At 34.8% G+C, this 25,878-nt stretch overlaps 1 pseudogene; it reads left to right on the plus strand.

Moving 5' to 3' along the window:
• Positions 1-5,973: 5,973 nt before the first annotated feature.
• On the plus strand, positions 5,974-6,822 carry LOC149249581 (LOB domain-containing protein 29-like; annotated as a pseudogene).
• The last annotated feature ends 19,056 nt before the right edge of the window (positions 6,823-25,878 follow it).

The raw sequence follows: 25,878 nt of genomic DNA on the forward strand, positions 1-25,878 counted from the left end.
AGAACGTTGAGATTGTCGAGAATGGTCCACACACATATGAGTGAACTCTTTCAAGGATCGATTGCTCTCAACTGTCCTGATCATGACAAACAACTTTGGTGTACTTTCCCAATGTACACCCTTTACATGCATCTCTTTGCTCTAGTATACCCTTGGGAAGTCCTCTAGAAATCTATTGGATGATCTTCAAAGGTCCATGGTGGAAGTGAGCCAATCTTCTATGCCAAAGCTCACTTATGTCTTGGATCTACACCTTCTTTATTTTTGTGATCAAAGTAGCATGATATTCTACATCCAATTTTTAGAGGTTCTTCACCTGAACCCCAATCTGCTTCACTTGTCGTGAGGCTATGTGACAAGGGAAGCCCTTTCCCTTGCTAAATATCACATCTTAGCCACGGTCCTCCAACATGGAAACTAAAACCAAATTCTTCTTCAGACCCGAAACATACATGACATATTTTAATGTGAGAGGAGAACCAGACTCCCTTTGAAAAGTAACAATAATGATGTTGGTGGCGATATACCTTCCATCATCTCCCATTTCAATGTGCATATGGAGGTCCTTCTCCTCCAAGTCACTAAAGAATTATTTGTTTCTGGTCATATCAAATGAGGCTCCACTATCCAGATACCACACACTACCCATTATTGATGTTACCATGTAAGCGATGAGGGTGAAATCCAACTCGAATTGTGAAGCAAGAGCTTCACCTGCCGCTCCTCCTGAGGGATTCTTTCCAAAATTCTTAAGCAGACACTTCATGGCATAATGTCCTAACTCATGACAGTGAAAACATTTAATATTTGAAGTGTCCTTCTTCTTTCCGCCCTTATTGGAATCTGATTTGGAATGGGATGACTTCCCTTTCCCTTTCTTCGCCTTTTCAGTTAAGGCACAATTATCCTCATCATCATGCTTGGATGAGGATCCATCTTTGGTGTTCCACCAAATCTCTTCTTGCACCAAGTTGGACCACAAACGCTCCCACTCTAGTAGCTTCTCCCTCCCATTTACCGAGTCTTAGTAGTTGTGCCAGCACTTAGGAAGTCTTATAAGTTTCAGGCTGACTAGATCATCTTCAAACACTGTAACACTGACACTTCCAAGCTCATCTTGACATTGGGTGAACTTGGTCAAGTACTTTGGTATTATGTCACCCTTCTCCATCTTGATTTTCCTGATCTTTCCTTCAGTGACATCTTCCTATGTTAACTTTTGTTTTGAAATAGGTATGTCAAGGCCTTCCACATTTCATATGGAGTCTCCTTACTGTGGAGGTTCAAGACAATATGATCGAACTCCTTCTACGATAATCCTTCTCACCTTTGCAACACATTTTCTCCACTTTGCCATATCTTGAGCATTAGATGCTAGAGGCTTAGGAATATCTTTGTCCATGAATTCCTTAAGCACATTGTCTTCCAACACTGCCTCCATCTTATCCTTCCAAGAAATATATTTAGAAATAACCTCAAGGGCATATTGGAGTCTCAATCCGTAGAACGACATCCTGCTGGCTTTGAAGTATGATACTGTAAATTTGATTTCACCTGAAAAATAAAAACTTATATTATCCTCTTCTAGAGTCTTTTTTGCTCTGATACCATGTAAAAATTCCTTATGGATTCAAAATTCTAATTGTAATTACTAAAACGATAGACTTGAATATACTCTACTCATCAATGGAAACAATTAAACAACCGCGAAATCACAAAGCATACAAGAGAAATAATTCAATCAACACATTACCCAATGATTACCTGGGGAAAGCCACAGCTAAAAACCACTGCTATATGTATATTTCATTAGTCATAAAATATGAGAATATTACAATGCTTTTCTCAAGCCCGAGCAATGTCTACACTATCTTTATCTATCTCACAACTTCCTAGAGAAGCCCAGGCTAATACTTAACCAATTTCTCACTTGCCCAAGTCCCTATTTCCTTGCGTTGTTTCCTTTGGAATTAGCCCCTATTAATTAGGGAAATTCCTCCATTGGAATTTTGAAATCCTCATAAGCCTTCCTCTGACTGCATGCACCACCTGTAAAATTTAGATGATTATATAACTGATAGTACAATGTCACTGAACTCCAATATCAACTGGGTAACTCTAATATATGACATGCTTCAGTTATTTATGAGTGAATCATCAGCTAAATTTTTTATCACTGCAGACAACACCACACTATTAGACCTCCCACTAGTTCCTCCAACAGTTGGAACTAGTTTAACTAACTTTAACTCAGTTAAACTAGATTAATTAATTACAACTCAAAATAAACTCAACCAAGGCTCCTATAAATTAGCAAACACTCTACATGACTTAAGTTAATCCCTCAACTCGAATTAACAAAGGCAACTATGTCAAATTAACGTATTTAACTAATATAAGTTATCATGAGATGTGGAATTACAATTTTATTCACAATTTAATTCAAGGATAAAATTAAATTAGGAGATTTTCTTGTTGCATTTTAAACATCTTCCTAAAATAAAAGATATAAAGAAATTATTCAAAATAAAAAATGGAAAATCCTATTATAAGAAAACAATAGTACTAAATAAATATCAACCAAATTAAATTAAAACTATACAATAACAATAATTGAAAGAAAAGGCTACAAAATAATATTTTTGTTTTTTTTGGAGTGATAGTCAATGAAAATAACTTTTCAATATTTAGCTATTAAAAGGAAGGGATCTATCTCCCCCTCCATATTTAGTATTGTATATGTGTCAAGACCAACTTTTTGAACTACTAGAAATCTACTTGTGATATTTTTAGAGATAGACTATCTAAGATAGCTTTAAATGTCCAATGTTTTGGGTGGAGACTCCACACCTTAACACAAGAATATTTTGAATAAATGTGTCAAGAGAGTGGTGTGGAGTTAAATTTAAAAGGCAATGATTTTTTTAAACCATTGAGGGGTGAAATAATTAAATGGGCTCATAATTATTGAAGTTTCATGTGCTTCCTTTTACATTCATTCAAATTGTCTCATTTAAAATTAAGGTATCTAATATGGAATTGGATGTATCTATCCCCTTAGGAATGTTTTTCAACCCCATGTAAAACCGACTTCTAAGAATCTCTTAACTATCAACAAATTTTATTTGGCCTTTTGTATTTCTTTTTTCAACTTTAACAAAGTTTTAATTTGATTTTGAAGGAATGAATAACTTACTCTTGTGAAGATTAGGATAGCTATAGGAAAGAGAGAAAAATATTAAAAGTTGGGATTCCCCCTTATCTTAAACTAGGTAATGAGGGGAAGTTCTTAATGTAGCCATAGGAGAAACTTAGTGTACCCATTGCGCATTGGGTAAAGAATTGGGATAGATCCTATGATGTTTAGTGTGTACTTTTTTTAGAATGTAAATTAAGTTATTATTAGTTGATTCAACTACATTATTACCTTATGGACAATAATTTGATGAAAATAAAAAAGTGATTCTCTTTTCCAAACCAAATTCAATTAAATTTAATGAGGAAAAATAAGAAGCATTATATAAAATAGTACTAAAGGATGGTGAAACTAGTAAACAAGTGCTATTTTGAGAATTAGATCATAATGTCTTCATTCACTTTTATGAGTGTTATTGCTTCTACCCATCTAGTGAAGCTATATGCATACTTAAGATGTACTTATGTGGCCTTTAAGAATTAAGATTAATTTCCCTAATGATATCACAAGTAGACATAAGCTTCAATGGTCTTATTTTCCTTCTATGTAAGTAGTTGGTGCTAGATCCATGTTATAGATGATGTTTGAGATAAATGTGCCATGCATTTATATTTTTTGGAATTTAAGACACATTATTTGCATGTATAGAAACTTCATTTTCCCAACCTCTTAGTTCGTAGTAACTTGATATTAGTGTTTAGCTTCCAATTTATGAAGTTCTTGACTATTTTAGTTCACCTAAATTTAGGGCCATACTTCTAACTCGAAATTATTTAATTTTCTTTTCCTTTCACCAAGTTCTTTTTCCAAGAAGATTAATGTAAATGATGCCATGAAGATATAGAGTTTGAAATTTTTGATGGCATCAATTATAAAATATGGTTTCTTGTCAATTATTGGATAATTCAATTCAATTCCTTGTAGACATGTCTTCATAAATAAAATCAAACATTCACCTTGTTATTCATCCCTTAGTGCCAAAATATATGCCAAATAATGTGATTGTAAAAGAAATCAAGTATTCACCTTGTTCTTAATTTTTATGTCATATAGATGTCAAAGAATGATATAATGCAAAGCTATATAAAATAAATTATTTTTTGAAATCAAGATCATGTAATGTGACAATTTTAATAATAATATAAAAATCTTGATATTTTCGAATTTATATTTTTTGTTTTAATGTATTTAAAAATAACATCATTCTTTATAACTTTTTATATTGATTTAAAGATTTATGTAAAGTTAAAAAAAATATCCCAACAAACAAAATTTATCTTTCAATAGAATTATGATTATATGGAAGAGAAATATGAGTTAAAAAAAGTATCCCAACAAAACAAAATTAATCTTTCAATAGAATTATCATTATATGGAGGAGAAATATGAATTAAAAAAAAAAATCCCAACGAAACAAAATTGATCTTTCAATGGAATTATCAAAACAAAATTGATCTTTCAATGGAATTATCAATGTATGGAGGAGAAATATAAGAAATAATTGTGGTTGACTTGAATTTTAATGTCCTAACACTTTACCTTCTATGACAACAAATATTCTTTTCTTTATCTCCAAAATGTCTCATACCCTCTTACCTTTTAAACTTGGTTTAAAATACTATAAATGGTTTACATTTTTTTTGAGAAATATATATAAGTGGTTTACATTTTTTGAAATATATTGTGACATTATCCAAGTAAACTACTATAGTTTAATTAAACAATCCTTGGAAAGTGATATTCCTATCTTGTTGAAAGGTGGGCCCCATATGTATTATTCCAAAAACTTTCCCAATAAGCAAATGTTCCGCTTTTCTATGAAAGGTAATCCTTAACCCATTTGGTTAACGGTATAAACTTGGTTATAACCACAAAACCATCGTTCATTTATAATGTGGTTACCAATTAATGGTTTGTATCCTCTAATTAAAGGAAGTAATTATCCTTCCTTCATATAAACTAAGAATAGTTGAATCTATCTATTTTTCTTTCTCACTGGAACTAAGTTGCTACCCAATATGAATAACAAACCTGAAAATACAGTTGCCATCAGATAATTTCTTCAATGCTACAAAGTTGGCTTTTACATATTTCCAGTCTATGAATCGACACTAGTGATAACATGTTAGGTAAACTTCGTGTCGTAAGTCTTCACAATTCCAAACGAAAATATGTTCAGACTATTTGAATAATCTATTGTAAACTTGCTTCTCTGCTTCCAATGTGTTTAAATTAACATTTTATTTTAAAGCAGTCTTAAGTTACCACTCACCGAAGAATTTGAATTCTGCTTTGAAAGACGGGATTTGACTTCCACACGATGTTGTTTTCTGTATGAACTTATGGAAGCGTTCCTTCCGCATCCGGTCGGGGCCGGGCTCGGGAGGTACTGTCACATCTGGAGTTGCGGGGTAGATATCATTGCCACCATAGAGGGAACATCTAGCGATCGAACAGGAGCCCGAATGTTCCTCAAGCTCGAACCCCTGACCATATCTGACCTCGCCCCCCCGGATCCCTTTAAACTTTCGTCCTTCTAAAATCCCCATTCGCTTCTCCTCTATCAAGTTTCTGCCCATCTCTCCGCTGCTCTTCTCCTTCCCCTGCCATCTCCCCTTCCTGAGCCACCGGATCGAACCTCGTGCGTTGCGATCGCCTCGCCCTCCTTCAGGATTTCCACTCTGCGGCCACAACGAGGAGACAAAGATCGCAAACCCAGGGAGCAATACCGAGGATCTCTTTGAAATCCCAGCGGTCAGCAGTTCGAATCCTGCAAAATGTATGGCGGCGGAGTGCGTTGCGGAGCCTGTAAGTTTCTGAGAAGGAAATGCGTGAAAGGCTGCGTCTTTGCTCCATACTTCGGCTATGATGAGGGCGCCGCGCATTTCGCCGAAGTTCATAAAATCTTCGGGGCGAGCAATGTATCGAAGCTTTTCTTGCATATCCCTACACCCCAGCGCTGGGAGGCAGCTGCTACCATATCGTACGAGGCACAGGCTCGAGTCCAAGATCCCGTCTATGGCTGCGTTGCGCACATTTATGCCCTGCAGCAACAGGTATATTAAACGTTCACTGCTTATTGTGAACGGATATTCACTGTGTATTAGTATATATACACAGATATATATTAGTATATACAGATATTAACTGTGAATATATCAATACCGTCTGCAGATCCAGTCTTTAATGTTCTTTTAAATCTGCAAACATCATTTCTGCAAGTACCTCTCGTCCAAGATATGTGTAATAAATTTATTACAGGTTGCGAGTTTGCAGGCAGAGCTGGCAACCGTGCACGCACAACTGGCGAGTCGCATGTCATCCGGATCAGCATCGACCTCCGCGAATTTTCCTACCATGTATTCTTCATTGTACAGTCAGCATCCACATCAGTTGCCTGCACACCTCTCCCTGCCATGTCAACCAATCCCCCAGCCCTACAGCGCTCTCCTCTCCTTCGTCAGGAAGGAGAAACCCTGCGATTTGGACTGCGAGTTTCCGGGTCTACCAGTGATGATTCGTCGCCGCATATGGAGATCTTCCAAAGACGCAGAAATCAAGAGGAAAATGAAGAAGATAGCGGGGAGCTGCAAGATCTGGTCCATACTCTTATTCGGAGAGGTTAGGATATCCCAATAATTTCAATAGGCCAACGTCAATATTTTGGAATAAAATCTGTACAATTTTAATTTTAATTTAATTATTAGCAGTGGAATTTAATCTTGGTAAATATTGAGTTTATTTTCAAAATAGTTGTTATGTTCTTTTTAGTGTTTTTAATTTAATTAATTAATTAAAATATATATTATATTATATTATATTATATGAATTAGTATAATAAAAGAAGTTAGTTATATTTTTTTAACATGTAATATTAATATGTTATAATAGTGTAATTTTCATGCTTATAATAATATAATATTGTAATTTTTTTATGGTTATAAGAGTGTTTATTTTGAGTTAGGGCTTTTAAATTTTAATTTAATTGTCAGTATTTATTAGGTGGATGGCAGGAATTTAATTTCTATGGAATATTCTAGAATATTCATAGTATAAGAAGATGAGATTTATCTTTAAAGTAGTTATGGTTTTTTTGTTTTTAATTAAATTCATTAATTAAAAAATATTATATGAATAAGTGTAATACTAAGTGAGTTATGATTTTTTGGGTATAACTTATTGATATATAGTGGTATTGGTCAATAATATTGTAACAAAACATATTTACGTATAGAAATAAATCTCCATGGTTAAAAATTTTCTTTTTATATATATATATATATTAAATAAAACTATAATTTAATTAGTTTTTATGATTTTGTTTTATTTTATTTTTTAATTTTTGATTTTAGTAACTTGAAATATATAATGAAATAAGTGTTTAGATGCTTATTATGATTGATATCTCTATAATTATGAGTCATTTAATGTAATTATTTTTAAAATTTAAATTATAATTAAATTTACTTTCATTTATTTTTTCAATAAAATCACTATAATTCTTATGAATTACCTGATTTATTATTCTAATTATAATGGAGAGTTTTATGTAGAAATAGTCCACTCATTCATTTAAATAGTATAAAGGATATAATTATAAAATTAAATTGGGTAAATAATGTTCCATACAATGTTTATGAAGGGACACTATTCTATATTCTTGTATTATTAATCAAATATATATTAAGCATATTTAGATTAATTTTAATATTAATCACTAAATAAATGTATACAATAAAATCACTATATTTCTTATGAAATACTTGATTCATTATTCTAATTCTAATTATAATAGGGAGTTTTGGTATAAATAGTCCACTCATTTATTTAAATAGCAAAAAAAAATATAATTATAAAATTAAGTTAGCTAGATAATGTTCCATAATGTTTTTAGTTCATACATTATAGTTCTTATGAAATACTTGATTCATTATTCTAGGTATAATGGGGAGTTTCAAGTAGAAATAGTCCACTCATTCATTTAAATAACAAAAAGATATAACTATAAAATTAAGTTAGGTAAATAATGTTCCATAATATTTATGAAGTGAGACTATTTTATATTTTTATATTATTAATCAAATGTATATTAAGCATGTTTAGTATAATTTTAGTATTTATTAAATATATTTAAAATAATTTTAATATTAATTAATTAATAATTATAAATAAAAATTATATTAATTTTATAATTTATTTATACATTTTAATTTTATTATGTTTTTTTTCAATTTTCTATTATAATTAATTTTTTATTATTACAAATAGAATAATAAAAAATTACATACTATAAAAAAAATGTAAATCTTTTTTCTTATATCGTTAAAAAAAACATATAGTATGATATTGTATTTTTCTCTATTAAATCATGGAATGATAAAAAATTACATACTATAAGAAATGCACACAGTTTTTCTTATATCATGAAAGAAACATGTAGTAGTGATATTTTCTTATATCGTGATTTATTTTTCTCTATTAAACCATGTATAAAAATATATACTATGATTACTTAGATTACTTATTGTTATATTTAGTCGGTTGTTTTTATTAATAAATATATAATACAAATAATTAATTAATAATAAAAAATTTATAATCAATATTTTATATATATATATATATTAATTTTTCAATAATAAAATAAATTTATATTTATCAACTATTTACTAATTTAAATAATAATTTTTTAGTATTTTATTTATCATTTCTGAACAAAATGCTTAATTCATGTTCTAACATTAATATGGAGCTTGACCTAATAGGAGCGATATAATTATGAAATTTATTGGATAAATTTCCTTACAATGTTTATAAAGTGACACTATTCTATGTTCTTATATTATTCACCGAATGTATATTGTACATATTTAGTGTAATTTCATTATTGATTGGTAGCCGAATGTATATTGTACATATTTAGTGTAATTTCAATATTGATTGGTAACCGAATGCATATTGTATATGAATAATGTAATTTTAGTATTAATGGGTTAATGGTTATGAATACGAAATACATTATTAAATAAAAAAATTCAATAATTTTTATTTTTATTTTTAAAATTTATATTATAATTAAATTTTATCAATATTATTATAATATTTTTTTATTAATAAAATATATATTATAATCAAAAGTTATTAATTATGTTATAATTAAAATTATATTTTTATGAATGGAATGAGAAAAAATTACATACTATAACAAATGTATATCGTCAAAGAAACATATAATAGTGATATTGTATTATTCTATATCGAACCAGGTATATAAGGAGGCACTATTATCACTTGTTATTATATTTAGTCTTCTCTTTTTTTCCTTTAAATTTTGGATCTCACATTATCTAAGCATTGCATTCTAAAATTTTCTATAGTGTTAAATCAAATACAATAAATAAAATAAATCAAATACAATAAATAAAATTAAAAATACTATTTAGAATTTATTTTTTTTGAATTTTTTTTTTTAATTTTGAATTTATTTTTATTTTGTTTTTGTTTTTTTGTTTTTATATTATTTATAAGTAATGAAACAATGTACTATAATAAATAAGTGTTGCAACGAACTTTAGTCTTTGTTATTAAGATTAAAGATTATGTCGTTACAAAATTTATATATAAAATTGCTAGCATAATAGATATAAAAGCATATTATGGAATATTTAAATTAATATTAATATAATATTGAGAAGATTAATATATGTTTTCATATATCAAATATAAAAAAAAAATTATTATTTTATGAAATTATTTTACAAAGCACAAATTAAATTATTATTAATATAATATTGAGAAGATTAATATATATTTTCATATATTAAATATAACAAAAAGAAATGGTTATTTTATGAAATTGTTTTACAAAGCACAAATGTATTCGGATTTATATGACAAAGTTTGGTAATTTATAATCCCGCCAATTTAATTACGAAGTAGTAATTTTGGTAGGACTTATTCGAATCACATTTCAATTATGTGCATATACAATTAAATAGACATCACATTCATATAGTTTTGAATTGAAATTTGTTCAGTAGAATGCACAATTACATAGTCTTGTTGATCAATTTGGCATGACACTTAACATGATTCTAGACTCTTGCCTACCCAAGGACTAATAATGTCAAAATTGTGAGGGATTTTTCTTGGGTTCCTTTTGGCCTAAATATTTAATTGTTGATCATCTCATAACATGTGGATGTTTTGAAAAAGAGGTGAAGAAACAATATTTAATAAAGCTTTGTTTTTTTCTAAAAATTATCATACATTGTCTAAAAAATATAAAAAATAATGGAGAAAGTAGGAATTCAAGTAGAGTGGAGAAGAGTTACTTCCTAATTATAAAAAATGTTTATTGTAAAATTGAAGGTTCCAATAAATGATTAAATTAGAAGGACTAGTCAAAATAATGAATAGAATAGAAATGACATAAGAATGTCTCCTCTATTTGACTTACAACTTATATATAAATTATTTAAAAGATTGAATCATAAAAAATAAAGTATACATATAAGAACTTATGCTTATTATTGTTAATTTATGTGGATGATGTTATGTTATTAACTAATCATAAAAATACTTATTATAAAATATAATCATTTCATATAATAGTGATATTTTCTTCTTAGGTAATATCTTTGTTTTTATTGAAACTCAGAAATAAATAACCATGAGCATGAATGTACTTTATTCTATACATAATAAATGAGAAGAAAATTACAATTGTTTATTTATATATAATAATATTAGAATAAATAGAATAAATTCACTTAAAATTTTATATAAATATATAATATAAAAAATAATGTAAGAATATAAAAATTAAATAATATGTTGTTAAATATAAAATTTATAAAATTGTAATTATTTATTTTCCTCTTAAAAAATAGGTTAATCCATTAATACTATTAATGAAATTGATGTAAAATATCATATAAATATATGCAATGTAATTTAAACTTTATCCTTTCTTACTGAAATAGCTTTGTATATGCCATTCTAAATTCTCTTGATTTTGTTTTCACATAATATTAGCCTATAAATTTAAATTGATGGAAAAATGGAAAGTTCACATAAAATTAGTTCATATTTTGTAAATTATCTTTTTAATAAATTTTATTTACAATAAGCTATATTATTTAAAATAATAAATGGTAATTTGGTGTATAATAAAGGTATTTTTTATTTCGTAACTATTTATTTAAAATATGAGAATAATCCACACATAAATAAAAAAATAAAATACACTTTATATTTTATAAATTAACAATTTTATTAAAATAATATACATTTTAATTTCATCTTTAAAAATAAAATAAATTTTCACTGATTTAAATTTTATAAATTAACATTTTTATTTTATTTTTTTATTGAAAATAATATAAATTTAATTTCCTTGTTAAATATAAATTAAATTTGCATTAAATTAATTTTTTTTGTGTAAAATAATATAATTTTTTACCCAAAAAAGTTAATGATATAATTTTTTTTAAATAAAAATAAAAAATAAATTTTAAATATATATAAATTAAAAAGAAAGACTATTTTTCAAAACAAATATATTTGATTTTAGTTATTTCCAAATTTAGAATTTAAATTTAATTAAAAAGATTTTAATAAATATTATTAAATTTGATTAAGAAGCTTATAATAAATATTAGATTTTTTTTAGGAAAATAATTTATTATAAATATGGGTTGGGTGCTCGAAAGTTATCTAAACAACTAAATATCTTCAAATACTTTCAATTTTCAAAGTTGTGGTGATTATTTATATAGAGATTTGTGAATGAGATTTAGATAATCTAAGATCATTTTCACATGTATATAGGAAAAAAGAAGTATAAACTCCTAAGATCATTTGCCCGTAATAAATTTATATTAAAGAAACAAATTTTAAAGATAATTTATTTGTATTAAAACAAAATATTAAATATAACATTTCACCGATATTGTTGGAAGTAATGCTTTCATGTGTTGTTGTGGGTTGCCATTGTGAGTTCCCAAGTGTCAATCTAGAAGTTGTTGTTTCTTATGTATGAGTTGTAGTCATGATCTAGATGTGTCAAAGTTAGTGATTTATGTCTTATATATTTGTAACTATTGTGATCAATAAAGATATCAAAGAGTGTTTGGTGATGTGTTTAAATATATTATCTTATCCCAATTGATCCTTCATCGCCTGCATGGAGGAAATATGACAGATCAAGGAGGTGGAGATCTTGGGAGGTCATTGGGTGTTTTACGACTGTAGAAATTTGGGCTTGGGTGATTTCTTCACTTAATATAGTATTGAATTTGTGTTTGTTCGTGTGTCCAAGTTTTTGGTGCGAGTTTAAGTTTTAGTATGCTATTATATTTTGCAAGAATCAAATGATGCATATTCATAAAGAAAAAGACAAGTATTCAATAGACTAATGTGAACAGTCGTGCTCCAGGAGCATTAGTCATAGGTAGTTCTTAATAAGGTTAAACATGTGTGAACTGTCATGCTCTAGGAGTTTTAGTACAATTTATTTTATACAAGGTCAAGTTGTAGAATTGTGTGCTAAAGGTATGTACCCAGAATGCTATCCTAGATAATTGATGAAGGTTGTGGAAGGCCATGGATTCAACAAATGGTGACAGTTCCATAGGATGGTTTAGTATCGAGATCAACACATTGCACTCTGGGAGGCTGAGAAGTGTCAATTCTATAAAGCACGCTAATGATGATTTGAAGTGGTTAAGTCTTAAATGGATCAAGTGGGAAGCTCGGAAGTGTGGGGAAGAAAAGAGCGGAAACTGTGAGATTTCAAAGTGGATATGAGAGCTAGTGACGAGCATATCAAAACAATATGATAGAGATTCATTTATTGTTGTAACGTGTGTTTTTATATTTTTTACATTGTAAGAATTAAGGGAGGGTGTTGGAAGTAATGCTTCCATGTGTTGTTGTGAGTTGTCATGGTGAGTTCTCAAGCATCAATCTAGAAGTTGTTGTTTCCTAGGTATGAGTTATAGTCATGATCTAGATGTGTCAAAGTCAGTGATTTATGTATTATATTTTTGTGACTGTTGTGATCAATAAAGATATCAAAGAGTGGTTGGTGTTATGTGTAATAGCTATCTGATCTCTCTGTTTTTTTAACAGATAGTACTAACATTTATTTAAATTTTGATCATTCATGTAGGTCTTTACTAATAATTATAATTTTAGTTATGCTAATTGAGCTTATTCATACTGAATAGAGGTACATAGCATGCAGTATAAATTTCAAATAAAATTTAATATATTTCTCTATAATTTACAAATTTATTAAGCACAAATATTATAATAATAACAAAATACTAATATTACACCATTTTTAAAGAATAATCTATCAGGATTTACCTCTCATATTGTTGGTAAAATATGAAAATATAGAATTTTTTCCATTAAATATATTAGATCTAAACACCATTAAACTTTTGACCAAACTTCAATGATGACATCGAGATTGCAGTCTTACATCTGATAAACCAAAATCCATATGTACAAAGATGAACTAATATAATGAAACCCACAAACTAATATCATGAAACTAATGCAAATAGATGAAACTTCGTCATGGAAACTATCACAATAGATAAACTTATATCTTGAAAATTATTGAAATTTTGGTATATGTAAGATAAAATGGTCTTTTTTAAAATTTTCCTTCTTATTGTACCACTGTGTAGAAGGATCAAACTTGTTACATTTTATCTTAGACTTTAGTGGATAACTAATATAATTTTGAGGACTATTAAGAAAATTTACAGAAGATTAAGTTCTTTCTGAATATAATGAATGTTTTACAATGTTGGTTAACGTACAATTGGTGTTGCTTAACTTACAATTGTACCACAAATTTTAAGAGGATCAAAGCATAGATGGAAACACATGTAGGTTGATGCTTTAGTTTTTTTTTAAATGAATTATGTTTTGAGAACTAATTCTTATGATAAAAGAAGAGCAAACAGGAGGAATAATTAGTATTTATTCCTCCTGTTTGCTCTTCTTTTATCATCATTCTTCTACCCTGATGATGGATCCCACTTGGGATTTGAAACGTTGGTATGAAAATAATTATACTGTGGATTCTCCGATCAATTCAAAAGATAAAAACCACAGATCTCTCAAATCCAAAAACTAATTCTTAATTTAACTCTTATAATTTTATGTTTATGAGTTTTTCTTTCCATTTATTGCTTTATAGGTTTGGCGGATAGAATTATAGCTTTTGAAGCAATAAATTATTAGAAACATTTCTAAAGCTAAAAGGCATGAGGTATTATTAAAAAATATGAAGAGTCGGCCTAGTTGAACAAAATATGTAGTTTTGTACATCAAATTGTAGTTTTACCTCATTGTTACTTTAGCCATTACTTGTTCACACTGAAAATATAACATGTGTGTTAGGATGAAAAAAGTCCACTGTAAAATCATAGGTACTCTACAATTTTCATTTACTAATAAGGAAAACTTTTGTTCACATCAACAAGTAATTTTTCTACATCTTAAGAAAATTAAAATTGCTTATAAGTTAAATTAATTTTAATAGTCCAAGAGAATCCAATAAAAAAGAAAATATGTAGAAATTTTCATGTAAATAAAAAAACTTTATAAATAATAATAAAAACTAAATCTTCATTCAAATTATTAACCTACATAAAAGTGCTAGCAAATATAAAAATATATAAAAAGCCTGCGGATAAATATCAAAATATATAAAAAGCCCACTGATAAAAAAATATTTGTAACAATAAAAAATTATAAAAATATAAAATAAAATAAATAGAATTTAGATAAATAAGATCCACAATCAAAATTATTTATTTTAAAAAATGAATTAAAAAATGAAAAATAAATGAATAAGTTAAGAATTAAAATTATTTATTAAATAAAACATGACTAGAAAAATTATTCTGTTAAGAAAAGATTTTCAAAGAAATAATATAGATTAAAACGTAGACATATTACAAAATAACACTGGAAAATAAAGATATAAGGTGAACGCCTGCATAAATTTTTGAAGGTACAATTACAAGCATAATTCTTTTGAAACATATTTACACTAAAATGTTTCAATATTTTCTTTAAAAATGTTTAAAAATACATAATGCTTGTAAATATTAAGAATATATGTATATTAAATATTAAGAATATGTGTATGTTTGTTGAAAATTAAAGTTTCTAAAGAAAAAGAATGCATTCTTGCAACATTCGAGAAGAATACAAAAGGTCGAGAAGCATGCAAAATGGTGAATGCTCCACTCAAGAGTAAGATTAATAATCTGGCAAACATTGGTTGGCTATATCTATGTGCTAACATTCTACCAAGTCTTCTCGCGAGCATAATCATCTTAGTGAAAGACTAATGACGTAACATAATGATAATATGGAATTATGTTACCAAATATAGTAAAAATAATAAAGGGAATATGTGTTTGTGTTAAACACTCAATATTTGGGATTAGGAATCCTATGTAAATAAAAAAATAAGAGAAATTGGATACATTGGGATATGAAACCCAATAGTCTCTCTTTTTATATATTCACATGCTATCTTAATGAAAATCAACAATACATTCATGGAGTTACTCCTAGCCTAACATGATATCAGAGACAACTCCAATTTTTAGCATTTTCTACATTGTAACCCCTACTAATTTCTTGCCATTTTCCTCTGTCCCTTTTAATTCTATTTTTTTCTACTTATACTTTATGTTGGTCTGTGTGAACTATGCATGATGTTATGTGTTGGTTTAGTGGGGTCTGACCTAGGTTTAGAAGTGATTTAGCTAAGCAAATCCCGGTACTACTGGCCCTTTTGGCAACAGTCCGTGGAGCACGGACTGAGGTCTCACCCGAAGTAGTATGAGAGGGTGCTAGAACCAAGTTTGCACACCCTGGAGATGTATGAGATGAGGTAATTGGTACACGGTCCAACCTTCACACTTACTGTGCTACATGCACCTGCGGGTACCCTGCACCCTATGATGTCTTTGCGTAGTTCTAGTCGCAGCGTGACCTGTGTTATTTAACCAAGTCTTCCTTAATTAGTCTCTGTTAGCTGATTACTTAGATTAAATTCACATATAAGCATTCATACGAGTATTCATCAAGTGTGCGCAGTAAATAAACAGAGTAAAAGTAATGTATAACATCAACATAAAGATTCCAGAACATATGCATAGAATAAACTTCTCTTTATTATCTTTCAATCCCAAGTACAGACCCGACTAGGCCTCTACACACTCAGCTGCAGAGCCTCTTCCTACCACTATGACCCAATACACTTCAGATTCCAATCTATGCTCTCACCATCCCTTCGCATCTCTCTCTATTTTCTAGTAAGCTTAGCTCTACACTTAGAGCCTTACTCTATTTATACAATCCCATGGTCCACGGACCATGGGTAGGCCGGCACATATTTACATTATATTACAATTCTTAGGGCGGACAACCCTAGGACTTGATTATACACTTTGCTCTCCACGCTCATACTTCATGGAGTTCTACACCATCTTTGACCAAAACTTGGGCTTTAAGCCTCAAAACTTGCTGCAGGGGATCCCATGCCCAATAGGCCCCCAACACAATCATCATGACTTGTCTCGAGTCACTCTACTGGTGTGGCAATCTTTGCGCGGAGTCCATCCAGTAGGTCTTGCACAACTTGGATGTCTGCGGCACACTGTTTTGCTTTCTACTATACTTGCTACACGTGTATCTCTGAACCTTTGTGAGCAGGTTCACTTGCCTGTCTAACCGCATAAAGTCCCTACATTTGTGCCAACTTTCCTTCGATGGTAGCTGTAATTGTGAAAGCTTCATCATCCATGGTTAGATGCACGCTTTAAGCAAGGCTTCTTTTTGTTACGCGACGTCTAATTGGTCCTTCAGTGCCCTTGCCTGCTGCAGTTTGGTGAGTCGTTGAGTAAGGGTGACCGTATGCATGGTCCCCTGGACACTATCATACTCCTACTGCAACTTGCGCGCCTCTTTCTCTAGGTGTTGTAGGGTTGGGTCTTCCTGCAGGTATGTAAGCATGGTTAGTGCTTGATCCAACATCCCGGTGCAGTCCTGTACTGCTTGGCCAATTTGCTCCAACCCCGTTTGGTTAGCACGCATGTGCTGCTCTCTGATCTGGGGGCATGGAAGGCTACACCTTCAACCGTAGCTCGACGATCTGCAAGTTCAGCTCTAGCTCAACCTTCGTCGTTTACTCCTTGCCCTTGCGGACTTCAGCACCAATTGGTGGACCCGCTCTGCTATTGGTAGCTCTGCCGGCATGACCAACTCTGGGACGCTCCTACACACATCCTCTACCGCTTGCTCCAGTCCGCGAGCCTGCGCAACCATCTCATCACGCTGGAGGTTGAGTTGATCCATGTTGACTTTCTGCTCATTCAAGACCTAGATCGCATGACCTTCCCTGGCACGGAGCAATGGAATGACCCCATCCTCCAAATGGTCCAGGGTTTCATGCGGCAGGGTTGCCAAGTTTAAGCCTACGCCTTTCATGCTGCTCATCGCAGCCTAGTCAACTTTGCTAGCTATTGCTAGCACCTAGCGCACCTTCAGGCAACACGAAAGGGTTGTCCATATGGACGCGCAACGTCTGTTCCACCTCTGTGGTTCCTACTGTGACATACAGAGCCATTGTACCTGTTTGGGGGAGCTGTACCTATAGGCCTTGTAGCTGCACTATGAGCGCCACCAACACAATGTTCTGCTCCATCATTACCTCTTAGAGTGCGTCCTCAGTGACATCATGAACCGTTTCGCCAATGTCAAAAAGATCACCTTCTATAAGCGTGATTGGGTCAATGGACATCTTGGATGCCTTAGTCTTCTTTCTGGGAACCTATTTCTTAGGGATGCGCATCCGTTTCAACTACTGCGAGGTGGTTTTTGGATCTGTGCACTCTTCGTCTAGGTCAATGTCCTCAGTCCCCTGCCTTGTGGACATTCCATGGCCCACCTCGGCCTCTGCTATTATTGTTTTTTCCGTCTGCGCTGCTGCTGTTGCATCAACTGTCTTCTGCTATGCGGCCACTTCTGTTGCGGTTTGTTCCTGGCACCTCTTTTTAGCCATCTGCGCGATGCACAGCTTGGTGTCCTTCTTCCTTTGCTAGGTTGCGGCCTTCTCCATTCTTTCCAAGTCTGGGGCATGCCACTTCGGAGGCCATGTTTCCAAGGTTGTGAAGATGGCGTCATCAATAGCAATAAACGAAAGATTTGTCCATCCCCTTGCTAGATCCTTCCATGCCCGGACATGAATGTTGTGCATGTCCACTTAGAACTCTGTGAAGCTCTGCAGAATGGCGTACATTGTGGGAGACAACCATGGTCTTCTATTGATCCATATTTGGATGCTTGCCTCCATTAGCACCTAAAGAACCTTGCTCGCATGAATCCGCTTTGCATCCTTCGTGGCTTAGAGTGAAGCATACCTCGCGGCCTCAGGAAGGTCCTAGTCGATAGGATGGAACTGGCCCTCTACCGGTAGTTTGCCTGCTACCAACAAGATTGATAAGAGCAAACACACATAGTGGAAGGTATTACCCTGCTCTTGGGCCTCCTTGCAGTTTATCAAAAATTCCTCATAGAGGAACTCAACCCAGTTGAACTAGATGTCCTGCGTGCACTGTTTGGCCAGTGCAACCACAGGTGCTAGTACTTCATCTGCACAACACTTCCACATTACTTTGCTAGCTAGGAGTTGGGTGGCGATGTGCACACCTTTGCCCTTGATGCTCACAATTGCATAGCCGCGCTTCTTCTTTTCCAGCTTATATTTGGTTTTCATGGCTTCCGCAAGAGCCAAATCAACTATTTCCCCGGGGTCCATTCCCTTACAGGGAAGCTGAGGAATCCTGTGAATGAGTTTCGCCGTGATGGGAATAGGTTCCTCCAGCCATAGATACCCATCATGCACCAGACACAATGGCTGTCTGATGACGAAAATTGTGATGGGCGTGCGGTGAAAGTGGGGTATCCATCGTAGATGAAGTAACCTAACTTTCTCCACACTGCGCAGCCATTTTTGTGGCTCCAACGTGCTCACTGGTCCCTCCACCTTTTGTTTCATCAAGCTTTCTGTCACCATGTGCGGAAACTTCTCGCTGTCTGCAAGGTCCCAATCTTAAAATTTCATGGTAGGCACCCGTCGAAGGGGCAGACCTTCAAAAGTAATGCTGTCAGGGAGGAGCGGGGTCTAGAGCGCACTCTTCGTGGCCTCCAGATCTTTGGCTACCTTAAATTTCCCCTTCCATGGAGTGACGTATGTGGGTAACTTTGTTGCAGAAGGCATTGGTGGAACATCCTCCTCCTCATCATCCTGCACCTCTATTTGGCCAATTAGCTCCTGTAAGTCTTCCTCCTCTTCATCGGATTCGACGGTGATGGCTTTTCCTTTTTCTTTCATTGACAATTTTCCGAACCGCGGGTTTCTTGGGGATACACGGACTGGTCCCATCGTCTGCTTATCTTTCCTTGGCCGCGACACTCTTGGGGATTTTGAACTTCTGGCACAAGCGTCACATCTCCAGTCTCCTCATGAATCATATGGGGCTCTGCGTCCTCACTAGCGGTATCTTCAGCGAATCACACCCCTGGTCTAGTAGCAGTCATCGTGTTCACACATGATATGTTTTGTCGCGTACCCAAAGGTGGCAAGAGTGCTCGACACTCAACGCTCTGTAATCGCTCAAGTCTCAAACAATCAAGTGTTGTCTCATGGCTAGCGCTGGGGGTTTTATAGCATCTTTTGAATTTGAATTCAACCATTCCCCCCACTTCTTAGTCATTAATGCATTCTTGGCAGTAGATCGTCCCAAATCTAGCTCTTAATTTGTGTCTTAATTTCCCACTACTTGCTCCTCTTTGTCTGAAATTGGACATCTTGTCGTGAATAGTGACACTAACGGTCACCTCCCAGCCTACCCATGTGGCAACGCAGCTCCCTATGTGCGGGCACGACCCTTGTGACATACTGATCCTATGCGTAACCTCCTTATCGCGCAGCTCTCCCACGGACTCTTTTATATTCTCGCACTCTCTTTCAACTGCTTAGAGCGCTGAGGCTGTGCTCCCTACGGCTAGTCAGGCGGTCACACCACCTGTGCGAGACATCAATTCACCTTCCAGCCTAGCCCGTGGGAACTCCTCAATTATCCTTGCGATAGTTAGTGCCACACATTCTTCCCTTTGTGGTGCACTCCTCTGATTACTTTGTTTGGTAAGGTACGGTCGCAGCCATGGTAGTAGAGTCACAAATCCTCGGCAGCAATGTTCTAATGCAAGAGTCTCGTTGTGACATGCTTGCGCGATTTCGGTTTCCAGGTTTTTGATCTCTACATCTATTAACATGCTTTTCTTCCTCAATCATAGTCAGTCTTCTTCGAGTTCACAAAGCTTAAGGTTCCCTTGCCGAATGGCTTCCTGAATCCACATATGTTTAGCCTCGCGTACTGTCCCAACTGTGGGAGCTATTGCATGAGGATTCCTTTCCTCCAAAATTATGGTCTCAACTTTGCTCTTCAGTGTCGGAATCCTCTCTGCGCTCAGGTTTTTTCACATGGCCCTATAGGCCCATCGGGTCATTGGTACGCATAGGTCCCAATCAGTTCATCTCGCCTGGTGAACCCTATTCAGGATTTCGCATACCTTCTTGAATCCTTCTACGTGGAACATTTGTGGTGCACGTCACCTCTCCTGCTGTTGTGTCCTGTTTAGATTTTTTATCCTGAATTTGGGGTGTGCTTGTGTGGGTTGCACAACACATTTATGTACCCATCGAGACAGATGGGCGCGCAAGTTGTTCCATCCTCACTGACCAAATTTTGTTTAAAGCTTGGGGCTTCCAAATCATAGGCACATCATTCTTCTACATCCGCACCATTCCTCAAAATTTCCTAGATGTGTACCCTACCATTGTGTGGGTATTGCGCACAGTGCCCACTTCAACACATCGAACCACTGTTGTTCGAGTACCGAACTTTCGAATTTTCTCAGGAATTCATCCACCGCTATCAATCCATCATATGTTGGCAGCTCTCTTGCCTCTATTGTCACACAACACAGTGATCTAATCATCTTGTTGCAGTTCAGCGTTGTCACTTCATGCAATCGATTCTGCCATCGCTCTACTTCTTCATCTGAATCCGAAGTGCAGGAGCTTTCGCGCTCCCACAAAATTCTCCCATCTACAGTCAGATTCACCCAATCCTGGTCTCGCACAGTTATCTTGTAAATACAATCCAGCTCATCGTCGCTATCATCATCACACAGTGGTTCAGTGTAGCACGCTCCTTCAGCTGGCTCTAGCGGGACTACTACGCGCAACGAATTTTTCTCGAAGATCATTTTGTGATCCTTTAGGTTGATAACTCTGTTCATATCGGTGGCCCAGTCTATTCCTAATAGCATGGGATAGGGATTGCTATCATCGACAATCTCTATTACCTCAAAATCCACCTGCACGCTTGTGCCTTCAATATCAACTGTTACCCCTTGCAACCTCCCCATGGGAAAAATCTTCTGTTGGTTCACCATTCGTAATTGAATAGGGGACCATTGTAACGCAGGATGGCTAATGCGTTCCCATGTTTTCTTCGGTAATACATTCGTGTCCGAATAGATCTAGGATTACCTGATCCATTTCATACTCATCAATCTGCACAGTCAACCTCATTTCCCTTCCGGTGCGCAATGCATGCTTGCCTAATTTCCAGACTACACACGGTTCTCCTGATCCTACGCACTTGGTGATCGGATCCTGTAGTCCCTTAACTGCCTTGTTGTCATGCAGCAATTTCATGCATGTGTCCAGAAAGGTAGTGATCACTGAAGGATCCATTCTTGGCTTTGGTTGATCCTTACTACCTGAAGTGGAGGCCTCCGCGAAGCTCTTCTTAGCTTCCATGAATGTCTCCTTTGCACGTTCTAAGTCAAACTCGGGTTCCTTCGTAGGAGCCTTGCGAACCCATGTACTTTCCTCTGGCTGTTTCCTCATATCTTCTCCTGTGGCCGTACCACTTCTGAGCCTCATGTTTACATTCGGGTCTTCTTCACGCGGCTCAATCCTCATCAGTTGTATATTCTGAGTCAGGGGAGGTTGGGATACCCCTTTTTCACACATCTTTGTGATCAACGTAGGATAGTCTATTGTTTCATGATCAAACTGAGCACAATACAAATAGGATATCCTTGTCAGGTTGGTACAATCATGAGCATAGTGCCCTGGTCCTCTGCAATTGTAACAAATTAACTGTCCACAGCCCCTTCCTGGTCCCATTCCACCTTGTCCCCGACCTCGCCCATGAAATATAGTGCGTGCCATCCCTGCATTTGGGTCGAGGGCTCACGTTTCAGTCTGCATCCTATAGGCTGGGGTTTGATCCATCATTAGCTCGTAACTGTGGCAAGTGCACTCATCGTGGCCTACCGACCTACAGAAATTACAAAACAATTGTTGGGGTGTTTGTGTATATTTCTACAACAAATGACAATTGTCTGTTGTGTGTTTCCCTCCTATCTGATAGATCACGCACCATAAAGTGGGTGCCGCACTCGGCCCTGCCTGCGCCTCCGGTCTCAGTGGCATTGGCCCTCCTCCTGCCAAGTAGTTCGCGAACACTAGGCAGTGATCCTTGTCATGGCCCTGGCCTTTGCACTTTATGCACCATACTTCCTCGCGTGCCTCTAGCCATGGTGCCCTATCCTGCTTCAAGCTTTGCATTTCCAAACACAAATTCTGTAGTTGCGCATGGATTTGTTGAACTCCCAACCCAGGGTCTTGTATCGGGGTCTCATGTAATCTCATTTCCATTTCCAACGCTTCGGCCTGGGTGGAAAGTTTCTATTGTGACAGCGTTGTCCTCAAATGCGGTGCTAGAGATGCTACAAACCATGCGTAATGCTGTCCATCTGTCAACGTCATATTGGCTTCGTAGATCATACTCTTCAGCTATTGATCTAGATCCCAGGGAGTCTTGCCTAGGAGCATTGCGATCTCTTTAAACCCAATGATTGATTGTGTTTCTAACTTTGGTCTGCTAAATTGCCTATTCAACGCATTCTAGATCTCTGCTATCCCTACGTTTGGGTGGTTGTTAGAATGCTTGATATACCATGTTAATGCACGATCCTATAGCGCGCTCACCAATGTAGCCTTCTTAATATTATCATCCGTGACACCTTGTGCTTGCCATACTTCTCTTACCATGAACCAGAATTGGTCTAGATCCTCATTCCTTACTCCTCTAAATACTGGAAGTTTGATTGTGCTCGCCATACTAAATTGTGGAGGTAGTGGAGGTGGAGTAGGTGGAGATGGAGGTGAGGGAGGTGAGGCGGGAGGCAGTGTGGGTGGAGGTGGTAACTGCAGAATCCACTGCCTTATCAAATTGACCACACTTCTCGGAGAGACCTTCGCGAGCTTGTCCTCGCTCTCCCACGAGGGTGAAATTAAGGGACTGTTTTCTACTTCTTCACTACTTCCGCTTCTGTAGATCTTTCTGCTCCTCGTAGTCCCAAACATTAATTTATTCGCATAACCTGGTTTTCACATAACAACATCTTAATCTAGGTGTTAAAATAATTAATATACTTACCTCGTGGTCCCTTGAGAAAACGTTGCTCTGCCTTGCTATAAGTGATAGTTGTGTCCACCGCGATCTCTGTGATAAATCCTCCTATGATTTGGTTGAGACAGTGGTCCACAACTCGCGCTATCTTGTCCTCCGAGACTTCTAGTATACACACTAGTTCTAGTGTCCACACTATTGGTTTATCAAGCCTACACCTTCCTTGGTTGTTTGCTAGCTTCGCAATCCACTCATACAGCTCAGAAGGAAAGGATGCAAAGAAAATCTCGTGGATTTCCATATACATGTAGCGCTCCAACCACTTTTTCTCAGGTACTTGCGGAGTTTTGCTTTCCTATGTGCGAACTTGTGAATCTTCTTGTCTAAGCACTCTTCAATTTCCTTCTTTGTTGGGTTCCAATGGCACGACATCAAACTTCCCTTATGCAGATCCTGGTCCCAGCAACGAAAACATTTTTTGGATTAGTGGGGCTTGACCCAGGTTCAGAAGTGATTTAGCCAAGCAAATCCTGGTACTATTGGCCCTTTCAGCAACAGTCTGCGGAGCGCGGACTATGGTCTCACCCGAAGTAGTATGGGAGGGTGCTAGAACCAAGTTTCCACACCCTGGGGATGTCTGAGATGAGGTGATTGGTATGCGGTCCAACCTTCGTACTTACTGTGCTACGCACACCTGCGGGTACCCCGTGCTCTGTGATAATGTCTTCACGCAGTTCTAGCCGAGTGCGACCCGTGTTATTTACCCAAGTATTCCTTAATTAGTCTCCATTAGCTGATTACTTAGATTAAATTCACATATAAGCTTTCATACGAGTATTCATCAAGTGCGCGTAGTAAATAAACAGAGTAAAAGTAATGTATAACATCAACATAAAGATTCCAGAATAGATGCACGAATAAACTTCTCTTTATTATATTTCAATCCCAAGTACAGACCCGACTAGGCCTCTACGCACTCAGCTACAGAGCCTCTTCCTACCACTACGACCCTGTACACTTCAGATTCCACTCTATGCTCTCACCAATCCTTCGCATCTCTCTTTATTCTCTACTAATCTTAGCTCTACACTTAGAGCCTTGCTCTATTTATACAATCCCATGGTCCGCAGACCATGGGTAGGCCGACACATCTTTAAATTAAATTACAATTCTTAGGGTAGACAACCCTATGACTCGATTATATGATTCGCGCTCCGTGCCTATACTTCGCGGATTTTTACACAATATTTGACCAAAACTTGGGCTTTAAGCCCCAAAAACTGCTGTGGGAGATCCCATGCCCAACATTACGTCTCCACCTTGGATTGAGCACTGCCAAGAGTATTAATCTATGAAGGAGGTGGAGCATTTTGAAGTGTCGTCTCATAATATTCACTCAAAGTGAAAGGAGTTAAAGATTTAAATTTGTAATTCTGGTCAAAATTTCTGGTGCATCTATTGGTGCTGCTAGTGAAGCTGACTTGAACGATGGCGAACTGCACATTTGGTCGGAAATCCTGAGCGGTGAAGCTTATGGTATGTTTTGTATGCTATGTTGCATTGGGTTCCTTTTGATGGCCATGAACCATATTCATTGATGTCAATGGGTTTTGAAAACTATTGTAGTAATCTTGAATATTCTAAAGACTATATATTCCTGGTATATGTCGTTCCATGTTGTTGTGTGTTGAAATTTTTTTGAAGGGCTACATTTGGTATTGGTAAATTGAAGATTGTACATTCCAAGGCGTGCATTGACTACTGCATTGATTTTTTTGGGTGATCAATGAATTAGAAAAGAGCCGATATATATTTTGAATAATGTGTATTATAAAAGAGCTGATATATATGGTGAGGTGTTAGAATATAATTAAGGTGCTTTATATTACGTGTTGGAAACCTATTTTAAAACACCGATAAATGATTCTCTCCATATATGAAATATTTGTGTTGGTATTGAATAGGTGGGAAGAGCCCATTTAAATTATATGTGTAGGTTAAAAATCCTTTTATACGTTGAAGTCATGGTATATAAAATGAGAATGGGTGGAATTATTATGGTATGAGTGGTGGACATGATAT

This window comes from Pinus tabuliformis, chromosome 7 (genome assembly GCF_031772625.1).
Source record: "Pinus tabuliformis cultivar Carrire ecotype Pingquan chromosome 7, CPIR1, whole genome shotgun sequence".
NCBI lineage: Eukaryota > Viridiplantae > Streptophyta > Pinopsida > Pinales > Pinaceae > Pinus > Pinus tabuliformis.